General features: G+C 36.5%; 1 protein-coding gene across 1 annotated transcript in view; it reads left to right on the top strand.

The window, feature by feature from the left end:
- Nucleotides 1-12500, top strand: part of LOC135198419 (uncharacterized) — a 422470-nt gene that overhangs the window by 71262 nt on the left and 338708 nt on the right. The window lies entirely within an intron of this gene.

Here is a 12500-nt window from a genome sequence, read left to right as displayed (position 1 = left end):
TTTATTTTTTCCCTCTTGAAGCCATGTATTATTTTTTTGTATCTATAACGTTAACTATGGAAATGTTTAATCCTGGTTCAGTTTCATAAACCTGTTAACTTGTGGGTTCACATGAAATAACTAATGTGTGAATATATATACACACACACACACACACACACACATATATATATATATATATATATATATATATATATATATATATAATGTAAATATATATATATATATATATATATATATATAATGTAAATATATATATATATATATATATATATATATATATATATATATATATATATATATATATATGTATGTATATATATATATATATATATATATATATATATATATATATATATATATATATATATATATATATATATATATCCTCCACCTTAAATATAGGTTGATATGTTGGAACACCTATTTCAACAAATTTAGTGGTAACTTTGAGAATAGATGATATTCTCAAAGATACCACTAAATTTGTTGAAATAGGTGTTCCAACATATCCACCTATATTTAAGGTGGAGGATAAAATCAATAGATTACTCAAAAGTCTCAAAGATCAGGACATTATAACGGAAAGCACTTACCAAGAATTATATTGTTCAGGTTCATCTTATGGTGTGTTATATGGACTTCCTAAAATTCATAAAGATGGTGCTCTTCTACGACCAATTTTGGCGGCATACAATACCCCAAATTACCAGGTAGCAAAATTCTTAGTACCATTGCTACCGCCATTTGCAAATAATGAATACGGTTTACTCAATTCTGCTAAACTTGTACCCGATATTCTACCACAGGATGTTGACTTATATATGGTGAGTTTGGATGTCACATCTCTTTTTACGAATATACCGTTGCAGGCGACGGTTGACACCATTTTAGATAAGTTCTTTTACTTGGAAAATACTTTATATAATGGTTTTAATAAGGATAATTTTAAGAAACTTCTAGAAATTGCAGTGCAGGACACTCACTTTATTTTTAACAATAAAGTTTTTAAACAAGTTGATGGTGTTTCGATGGAGTTGCCACTTGGCCCAGTTATGGCTAACGCTTTTATGTGCTCTTTCGAGGAACAGATGCTGGAGGGTTGTCCCTTATCATATCGCCCTCTCTTTAATAAGCGATATGTGGATGACACTATTGCTCTATTTGGGTCCCGAGAAGCAGCCGAAGCTTTCTTGGAATATATCAATGGCCTACATCCTAATATACATTTCTCAATTGAGCATGACCAAGACAACCAACTTGCTTTTTTAGTTGTTTTAATTACTAGGACAAAACATGGTTTTAATACGAGCATCTTTAGAAAAACGGCGTTCACAGGTCAAGGCACTAACTTCTATAGCAGTTGTTCCCTAACATTTAAATTAAATAGTATTTCCACGCTATTACACCGTGCTTATACGTTATCTTCCAGCTGGCATAACTTCCATAGTGAAATCCAATTTTTACTCCAGTTTTTTAAAAACAATTCGTATCCTCCAGCCTTATTCTTTAAATATATTAATAACTTTCTAAATGATAAATTTCAACCACGTCAACTTGTACCGGACGTGCCTAAATTATTAATGTATGCCTCTATACTTTTCATTCAGTCCAACGCATTTAGGTGCAAATTCAAAAAGTCATTCAGAAAACTTTTCCGGCTGTGAATCTCAAGTTGATAGCTAAGAATCCTAAAACTCTAGGTTCTTTGTTCTCCCACAAAGATAAACTTCCGGTTTTGATGCGATCTTTGGTGGTATATTGCTTTACTTGCCCGAAATGTAAAATCAGCAAATACGTGGGAGCCACCAAAAGATTGCTCAAAGTCAGAATCGATTCTCATTTCGAAGTCAGTCACCGTACGGGATGTACTTTGAAAACGGAAAAATTTTCCAACATACGAGAACATTGTAATAAATGTAAAACATCATTTTCATATAGTTGACGTCCTCCTTTCCAAACCAGAGAACGTTACTCAGTTTTTTAACTCCATAGAGATAGATACTAACTTAAGCATTCATCACTTTTAATTTTTTTATTTTTATTTTATTTTACTTCATTTTCGAAATTATTATATTTAACTTTCATGTTGTTCCATTTTTATTGATATTAATACTGAGTCTTATCTTAATTTGTACATTTTGTATATTTTACAGCCCTGATGATGAAACCCAAAGTCTCGAAAATTTGGATAATAAATATATGATGCTACGCTAGCTTTTCTCGATTCTTTATATATATATATATATATATATATATATATATATATATATTATAATAATATATATATATTATAGTATATATATAGTATACATATATAAAACTGTGAGATATATTCTGTTAAAACAGAATTCCGCCTAATAAAAGCAGCCTATAAAAGTGCCAAAATGTAGAAAGTAAATACTGTATTTCAGAGATCAGCTGTCTCTCTCTTCAGGCAGGTGATGAATGAGCAGAGCTACAGAAAATGCGGTATTTATGTCAAGAGGTCCACAGGTCAGCCGTTAAGTCATCTCGGTTGACAATTTCTCTTTAATCTTCCTAATCGCTGGTTGGAGGAAGATTTTATCTATAACGTCTGAGTCCTATGATCCCTTTGGAAGATTCATTTTACGTGTTTTTTTTTTCTTTTAATCAAAGCTAATCCTAACATTTGGGTTTTGAACCGATAATTGCTGCTATAAATTATACATGACAAATTCCAGTTTATTCTATGATTATGGTTATTTATGTGGTTAACAATAGCTGAACTCTGTTGTCCATACCTAACTGATCGTTTATTTTGTATTAATCTCTGGGTGAGGGATTTACCTGTAAAACCGACGTAGTATTGGTCACAGCCGAGGCAAGGGATTTCGTATAATCTTGTGTCTTTGGGAACTGACTTTTGCTGTCCGTGTGTGTGTGTGTGCGTGTGTGTGTGTGCGTGTGTGTGTATGTGCGTCTGTGTATGTGTGTGTGTGGGATGTGTGTGTAAGCGTGTGTGCATGTACGTATATGTGTGTAAATCTAGTTACATTACAACTCTATATATCGAAATTCAACATCGATTGTACGTATGTGTATAAATCTAGTTGCATTACAACTCTATATATCGAAAATCAATATCAATTACCACTGGGAGTGGCCAGTACTCTAATAGGTAACCTCCTTGGGGTACTAACCCCGCTTCATTGGTCCCTTTTGGCCATTCACGGTCATCAGTTCCCTAGAAATGGCAAAGCAAAATAATCCGGAACTATGAAGCCAGACAGGAAATCCTTCATGTAAACCCCGTGTCAGTGTGCTTAGAATCTTTGCCCTCAATACAGTCCCTGAAGGACACTTAAGAATCTTGTTTCTGGTCGTGTGACTTCGAGGCTCGCTTGAAGATTTCCCAATTCCCACCCACCCACCCTCTCACCAAGCCCCCCTCTCACCTACCCCTCCTCTCACCTACCCCCTCACCCACCTCCCCGTGAGAAATGTGTGACGTTATCTTGTTAGAGCGAGTGATGAAAATTTCGGTTTGATTTCCCCTAAGGCCTGACCGAGTAAGCCTAACTGCTCACTTGCTTCTTGGAGGGAATTATTATCTGTGGCCCATATTTAATCCATCAAAAGCGGCTCTTTATATGTAGAGGCTGTGTGTCGTACATCATTCGTCTCGGAGTGAAATATTGCAGGTTCCTTTTAAGGGAGTTTGGAGATGTAAGAAAATCTCTCTCTCTCTCTCTCTCTCTCTCTCTCTCTCTCTCTCTCTCTCTCTCTCTCTCAATAGGATTCATCCGTTGCCCATGCGTTGCGAAATTTGCATATATGCCGTTTGAGCTAGTCGAAAATGAAGCTTATTTTGAAATGCATGTTTTGGCCTTAGGTGCAGTAAAGGCTGTTAAAGATGCTATCAGTGTTTACGTCATGCTTTATCTGCGATATAAAGAAAAAAGCTTATGTCTACAAAGTGGAGTCGCTTAATAAATTGACTTATCAAGTCACAACATTTTTTGGTCCTTCACTGTCTCTATCTATCTATCTATCTATCTATCTATCTATCTATATACGTATATACGTATATATATATATATATATGTGTGTGTGTGTGTGTTTGTGTGTGTGTACGTGTTTATGTGTGTGTATGTATATACACATACACACATGCACAACACACATACATATATATATATATATAAATATATATAAATATATATATACGTATATAGATAGATAGATAGATAGATAGACAGAGACAGTGAAGGGCCAAAAAATGTTGTGACTTGATAAGTCAATTTATTAAGCGACTCCACTTTGTAGTCATAAGCTCTTTTTTCATATCGCAGATAAAGCATGACGTAAACACTGATAGCATCTTTAACAGCCTTTACTACACCTAAGGCCAAAACATGCATTTCAAAATAAGTTTCATTTTCGACTTGCTCAAACGGCTGGCAGAACGGAAGACCTATAAAGTGATGGATGGAAGCGACGAATGAAGTATTGGAAAGGAAGGGTCCTAATATCCAAACAGGTGAAGGGTGGAGTGAAAATAGTGAGGAGCCTATTTCGCACGTATATTATTCCGCTGATATGGGGGAGGGTTTCATCAAAAGGCTTCATCTTTCACCTGTTTGGATATTAGGACCCTTCCTTTCCAGTACTTCATTCGTCCCTTCCATCCATCACTTTATAGGTCTTCCTTTCTGCCAGCACTTTTCTCCATTTACCATCCACCTCCTTCCAACATGACCAGACTATTTCAGCCTTACATATGACGGTAAGTTTATAACAACAAGTCTTCCCTTTCTACATATTGCTCGCCACTGCAGACCTAACATAATGCATATTACTCAAACTATTCTTCTCGGCAGCCTTTTAACTTTCATCATTTGCATTCAGCATCATAAAGGCGAGATTTTCTGACAATAACTTCATACTCAACAGCGTGGGCATCCACCGACACACTAATTATCCTCAAAGTCTTGTGCATACTCCATGTAATTTTCTATGAATTATATTTTCTCTCGACTACTCTTTCATCCTCCCATCATTTGTTTCAAAAGACCTCTTTGAATCACCTGCTTCCAATCGTCTACCTTCTGTATCTTTACTCAGTCACCCAGCTGTCTGGTTTCTATGAAAACTATTAAAACTCTTGCTATATGTAACATGAGTCCATCGGCACAATATAGCACCTACATAAATTTTTATGGCATTGTTCTTGATTAATTGCATCGCTCCACTGCTTAATATTTATTTTTACCCCAGATCAGTCAGTCCTCTTTTTGCATATTCAAACACGGTCTTTCATTACAATCTCCTAGGTCAAAAAGTTATACATACAGCCTTTTACCTTAACTCTCAATATTTTCTCATAACTTTTATGTCAAACATTTCATCCACACACCACTCTCCTTGTGTAAATCCACACTGTTCTTCCCCTATTAGCTTTTTTTTTTTTTTTTTTTTTTTACAAAATCCTACAACTCGCTCTCTTTGGTATGAAAATGTTATGTCCCTATAATTAACAGAGTCTCTTCTTGCACCATTTTTTTCTATCAAAAAGGAAGAGTTATTCTTTTTCTCACTTATTTTGGGTAACTCACTTGATCACATATATCTTCCAAACCATGGTCAACCACTCAATTGCACTTTCAGCACCATACCATAATTTATAACTTGTAATTTCATCCAATCTTGCATTTTTTCATTTTCCAATCTCGGTTACTTTCACAAACTCTCAGACATATACCAATCCCTTCCATTCATGAGCAATTCAATTCTGTCTTTCCTCTACCCTTCACATTCAATGTATATTGAAAATATTTCTTACATTGATCCAGTCGTAAATTGTTTTAGGCAATATCTTCTCTATTTGCATTTTCTAAGATGAGAGTCAGTGTTTCAATGAACGCACTCGTTGCAGTTAATTCCCTCAGGAAAAAAATTGTAAATAGTTTGTGTGTGTGTTTATGTGTGTTTGTGTATAGATAGATCCATGGGTATATTATATATATAATATAAAATTGGAATTTTACGTAGAAATGTTGGACCCTGTAGCACAGAAAGAAAAGGCAGGTCTGTTTCAAATAATTTACATTTTGCGACCGAAACTTGCACCATTTTCCCGACTCTTTCTTCATTTGCAAGAATCCCCGGACGAGTTCCACTCACTGGATTCCTCGGCCGAGCCCTGACCGCGGCCAATGTTTTGGCGGAAGGAAGGAAGCTGCAGCTGCCAGCGGAGAATCGTAAAAAAGTGCAGAGTGATTTGCATGCCATTCCAGGGCTCGAAATATCCATGTACCTCGCCGTGAGAAAGCCTTCGACGCCATCTATGTAAATTTGAGGGCACCTCGCGCCAAGCCTTTTTCCAGCACACACTTTGGCCGGTTCCTCTGATACAAGTGCAAGGTTCGAGTGTCAGGGATGGATTGACTCTCTCTCTCTCTCTCTCTCGGCATATCTGTTCTCCTTTTCTAGAATTCTTTGGCACTGGACAGATTCTTTCGTGGAAGATGATTTCTGTTTCTTTTGGAAGGCTTAATTTTGTTTATTTAATGCGTAACGTCTTCTAAGCATGTTTTCTTTGTATCATTAGCAAAAAAAAAGGGCATATCTTAAAATGTTTTGCCTGTGTATGTTGTGTGGTGTGTGTGTGTGTGTGTGTGTGTGTGTGTGTGTGTGTGTATGGGTGTTGGTTCGAACCCACGAGAAGACGAAATTATTATCAACTAAAAAATTCCCCTTCGGTTAGCATATATGAAAATATACTCATTCCGAGGTAGAACGAAATGGGTATTAACGGACGTTTGTAGCTCGATGTATGTATGTATATGTATATGTATATGTATATATACATATATGTATGTATGTATGTATGTTATGTATGTATGTATGTATATATATATGTATATATGTGTATATATATGTATATATAAGTGTATATATATATATATATATGTATATATATATGTATATATATTGTATATATAGTGTATATATGATATGATATTATGTATGTATATATATGTATATATATATATATATATATATATATATATATCCTATCTGATATCAAAGGCATACCAACACATGGTAATACTGAGCAGGTTAGAAAAGGCACGAATTAAGTTGCCCTTTGGTAAACTGTGCTACTTGTTGCGGTTGCTGTGGATTACTCTTACGACTTTCACAATTTTCTTACTGTCTCGTTTCTCTTCTATTTTCACCTTTTTCCTTTTTTCTATTTGCTTGATTTGGGACGAACTAAACTTTATATGTTGAATCTTTTGGTGCTCAACTCAATACCTGTTACTGAAAATATTTTTACATTATTTTTTATTCGATTATAACGAAGTTTTTTACATTGACGGATATGATATATATATATATATATATATATATATATATATATATATATATATATTATATATATATATATATATATATATATATAAATATTTGTTTTAAAAGTTTAAGTTCCTCGCTGGACGAGTGGTTTTCGCGCTCGGCTGCCAATCCGGAGGTCGGAAGTTCGATTCCCGTCTCGCCCAGCGCGGAATCAGAGGAATTTATTTCTGGTGATAGAAATTCATTTCTCGATATAGTGAGGTTCGGATCCCACAATAAGCTGTAGGTCCCGTTGCTAGGTGACCAATTGGTTCCTAGCCACGTAAAAATATCTAATCCTTCGGGCCAGCCCTTGGAGAGCTGTTAATCAGCTCAGTGGTCTGGTGAAACTAAGATATACTTAACTTTATATAAGCTATATAATTTATAAAGCCTAGAAAAACTAAAAAAAAATTACACAAAAAGTAGGGATATATCACTAAATTTGGTTTTGGGTTAAGAGAGCATTAGATTCGTCGGCAAAATATAGGATGGTAGCCTTTTTAAGTAACTCCCACTTACGTATACTGCCACCTTTACTGACACTCCTAATACTGTTCCATCGAGCGTTACTGCTCATTGTCCGCGTGCAACTTGTGTCATCTGATATACTTCTCCTCCTTCATAAAGCCTTCTTTTATCTTTGTAGTCGTTCAAAACAAATTTAGTGAGATTTTTAGCAGTTATCGCGATAAACCTACGAACAGATGGTCTGCTGGTATAGTGGTTAGTGTCGTGGCTGGTTCTCGTCTCCCCCAGTGCGATGAAGAATCACTGACTATCATGATCAGTTACCGCTGCAGTGTGGGATCTGCGGTGGGAGGTTGAAATCAACGTTCTTTGGCAGGTAGACTTTCAAGTCAATGGCGCCTGTGTGTGCTTGTTCCATGTGAATATAGATTTCATCTACTGGAATAATAATAGTAATAATAATGAACGCAGTTCTGCTTAATTAAAGCCTTCAGTTATCAAAAGATAAATGCAAAGCACTCCTAAAAAGCATTCCAGAACAGTGTAAAAATGGCAGTCTGACAGTCTCCACTTGTTTCCTGACCAATTACAGCGTCTGGGGCTTACATGCTAGGCTTAGCTCAGAGAATCACAAGCTGTTAGGCCTGAGAATAGCCCTGTCCTAGGAATAGTGGCTCAATTTGCGTAGTCACCCCACCCATGAAGGAAGTTACATGGCTAATAAACTGGAATGATTGGATAGTAGTTTATTCTGAGCTCTCTCTCTCTCTCTCTCTCTCTCTCTCTCTCTCTCTCTCTCTCGCTCTCTCTCTCTCTCTCTCTCTCTCTCTCTCTCTCTTTAATGCTATTAACGGTATTTTACCAAAGTGGAATTGTTTCTGAAGGCCGCTTAGAATAAGAGTACACTAAATAAATAAATAAATAAATAAATAAATAAATAAATAAATAAATAAATAAATAAATAAATGATTTTTGGGTCAATCCTACTGTTGGAATGTCCTTATTGACTAGTAAAATCAGTGTAGCATGTCTGTCTGCCTGTCTGCCTGTCTGTCTGTCTGTCTGTCGTATTAATGACAAAATGAATTACATAGTCCATGGCCTAAAAAAAAATTAAGATTTAGAACGAATCTCTTCGGAAGGGTGTATTTATATTTACTGTCCCTTGTCCAACGACTTGCTGTACCTACCACCTCATAATTTGTAGCTGAAATTGTAAGACTCTACAAGCCAGTATTGACATTATCAGGGGTATTTCGAGAAAGGTCTATTAATGATTTATAACTTACAATCATATTTTAACAAAAGTTTCCATATAGCGTGTGATTTTCCAACTGCAGTATTACCAGAATCGAAAATTTATGGGCATTTTGTCTTATGGTGCATGCGCGCTTATATGAATGCACGCTCTTCTTAAGTGATCAGAGTATACCAAAGTCATCTTTTCATGGGCTTTGGACCATGTTATGCAAATGAGCCCGGTTAAACTTTGGACATTTTTAACTTCATTGCTTGGGTGACATGAAAGCCGCTCCTTAAATCAAAGTGTTAAGAGAATTTATTAAAACTAGGAACGTCAACAGTGTGTCGTAAATTAATTTAAGCCGTTCTTTCATTGTTAACCACTTTTAGTTCTTGTAGTTGAGAGAACTGCGCTCTTCCGGTTTTTGTATTTAATTATGTTTTCCGCTGAGAAAACATAATTAAAGTCTCGTGTATGCTTAGCATAAACCAGGACACACCCCAGATACCGTACGTAGGCTGTTACACACATGACTATAGTAGATTCACATCAACCGTATATTTGATTTCTAGGTCAGTCCTTACGATGCTCCTGATTGACTGTTGATAAGCCAATCACAGGGCTGGAAACTCTGTCTCTCTCGAGAGTTTACATAGACAGGATGTATGTTCCACCTCTCCTGAAAGACGTATTCTTCAATTGAAGTGGAACATGATCCTACCCATGTGAACTCTCTCGAGAGACTGAGAGCTTCCAGCCCTGTGATTTGCTTATCAACAGCCAATCAGGAGCGTCATAAGGGACTGGCCTAGACAACAAATGCACGGTTGATGTGAATCTGCTATAGTTCCTCACTGGACGAGTGGGCTGCGTACTCGATTATCAATCCGGTAGCCCGAGTTCGCTTCCCGCGGCCGTCAGTGCGGAATCGGAGGAATTTCTCTGATGATTAGAAATTCATGTCTCGATATATAGTGGTTCGGATCCCACAATAAACCGTATGTTCCGTTACTAAGTAACCAGTTGGTTTCTAGCCATGTAAAAAAAATCTAATCCTTCGCGCCTGCCCTAGGAGAGCTGTTAATCACTTCAGTGGTCTGGTTAAACTAATGTATTCTTATTATTATTTTACACACATGTATAACTACACTTGCATAACTATATGTACGTGTATGTTTATCTGCAGACATATACACATATATACTGGATTTATTGTAATATTGTTTAATTTATTAATTTAATTTATAATATATATATATATAATATTCTATATATATATATATATATATATATATATATATATATATATATATATTTTATTCTTTGTTCTTTGCTCTTTCATACCTCGTGCTGATCTGTTTGTCTGGTGATCTTTTCATACTTTGTTTACTTACCTGATGGAGGGACAGTCGGAGCAATGTACCAAGTGATTCCCTTTCCTTTCATATTTCCTGTTGTTTATTCCTTTTGTATCTATTTGATTTAATTAGATTTACTTTAGGGATCTTAAATAGTTTGTATTACATTTATTATGGGGTCATTGCTAATTATATTCATGGTTGTTTCAGGTGATAATTTACTGATATTTAAGTTGAATAAAGCTTGGGTAGCAGCAGACAAGTCTTTTAATGTCACAACAATTTATTCAATTTACACTATGGAGAAACTATTGAAGCCTGCCCGTCTGGATCTGAACCCCAGCTCCCCTTCTGCAGCAAAGGAATGGCGGCATTAGCACAAGACGTTTTCCAACTTTATTCAGAATGTGGTGAAAGGGCACCCCGAAATAAACTAAGGACACTCGTGAACTGTGTCAGTCATAATGTGTATGAATACATTTAGGAGTGTGTGAATTATGTTACTGCCATTTCCACATTGAAAAAGTTATATATTAAGGCACCTAATGAAATTTTCACCAGGCATTTACTTGCTAGTCGCCAACAAAAGGCAGGAGAAACTTTGGAAGAGTTTTTGAGAGAATTGTGTAAATTAGGCAAAGACTGTAATTTAAAGGCAGTTAGTGCAGATCAGTACAGAGAGGAGCTGATCAGGGATGCTTTTATAAATGGCCTGGCCTCACCTATGATTCGGCAGTATCTTCTTGAAAATAAAACTCTAGACTTACAGGCAGCTTACAACCAGGTTTAATCTTTAGACCTTGCGCAACGTAATGCTAGTTTTTACAATCACAAGCTCCCTCATGTTGGGCATACTGCTGCTGGGGTTACCTCTGATCATGCTCTTATTGCAGATGATCATGTGAAGAGTGGACCAACATCTGAGAGCTGTGAGGAAACTGCTAGAAATCAAGAATTAGCAGCTACTCTGTCCATGAAGAGAAAGTGCTTTTTTTTGTGGAGGTCCCTATCATATTCCTGCACACTGTCCAGCTCGGGATTCAATTTGCAATAAATGTGGCAGGAAGGGGCATTTTGCAAAAGCGTGCCTGTCTAAACAATCTGCATATGGAGGTAAATCTACAACAGCTATAGTATTTGATCCCTCACAGTCACCTGCTCTAGCGGCTAATGCTGGAACCACTTTTCCTCAGAGCCTCTATCGGGCAGCTACCACAACAACAATCAATGGACGGAAGTTGACAGCCCTTGTCAACTCGTGCAGTGATGACAGTTATATAGATGCAGATGTAGCATGGAAATTGAAGCTACCAATACATCCCACTGATAAAGACATCGCTTTAGCACAGAAATATTTGCATACAAATTCTCCAGGTTGTGTCAAGGTGGTGGACATGACTCTTCATCTTAATGGAGAAATTTATCCATTCATGCGTCTAGCAGTAATGAAGGATTTATGTTCGGGAGTATTACTTGGTCAGGACTTCCAAGAACAGCATCAGAAAGTGACTATTGAATACGGTGGACCAAAACCTGCGCTCAACTTATCTGGTGCTAATTCTCATACTGTTCATTGGCAGTCGCTGCTGTGGATGAACCTTCTATCTTCCAGTATTTGTTACCTAATTGTAAGCCGATTGTCACCAAATCTAGACACTACTGTAACGATGACAAAGAATTCATTGAAGTGGAGACTAGTCGTCTCTTGGCTGAGGGTGTTATTGAGGATAGCATATCACCATGGAGAGCCCAAGTTGTGGTGGTTAAGGATCCCTTAAATCGGCATAAGATAAGGATGTGCATGGATTATTCGCAAACTATCAACCTTTATACAGAACTGGATGCTTATCCATTACTGCGGATTGACACCATGGTTAATGAACTCTCAACATATAGAGTATTTTCGACTTTTAACTTGAAAAGCGCTTACCAACGGATGCCTGTACCAGTGCTGTAGAGTACCTTTTGGAGTTACCAATGGAGTAGCAGTCTTTCAACAAACTATGGATAAGTTGACGAAAGAAGAAAACTTACAAGGTGCTTTCCCCTATTTGGACAGTTTT

This window comes from Macrobrachium nipponense, chromosome 22 (assembly GCF_015104395.2).
Source record: "Macrobrachium nipponense isolate FS-2020 chromosome 22, ASM1510439v2, whole genome shotgun sequence".
NCBI lineage: Eukaryota > Metazoa > Arthropoda > Malacostraca > Decapoda > Palaemonidae > Macrobrachium > Macrobrachium nipponense.
The sequence above is the reverse complement of the archived record's forward strand: the minus strand, read 5'-3'. Positions and strand labels throughout refer to the sequence as shown.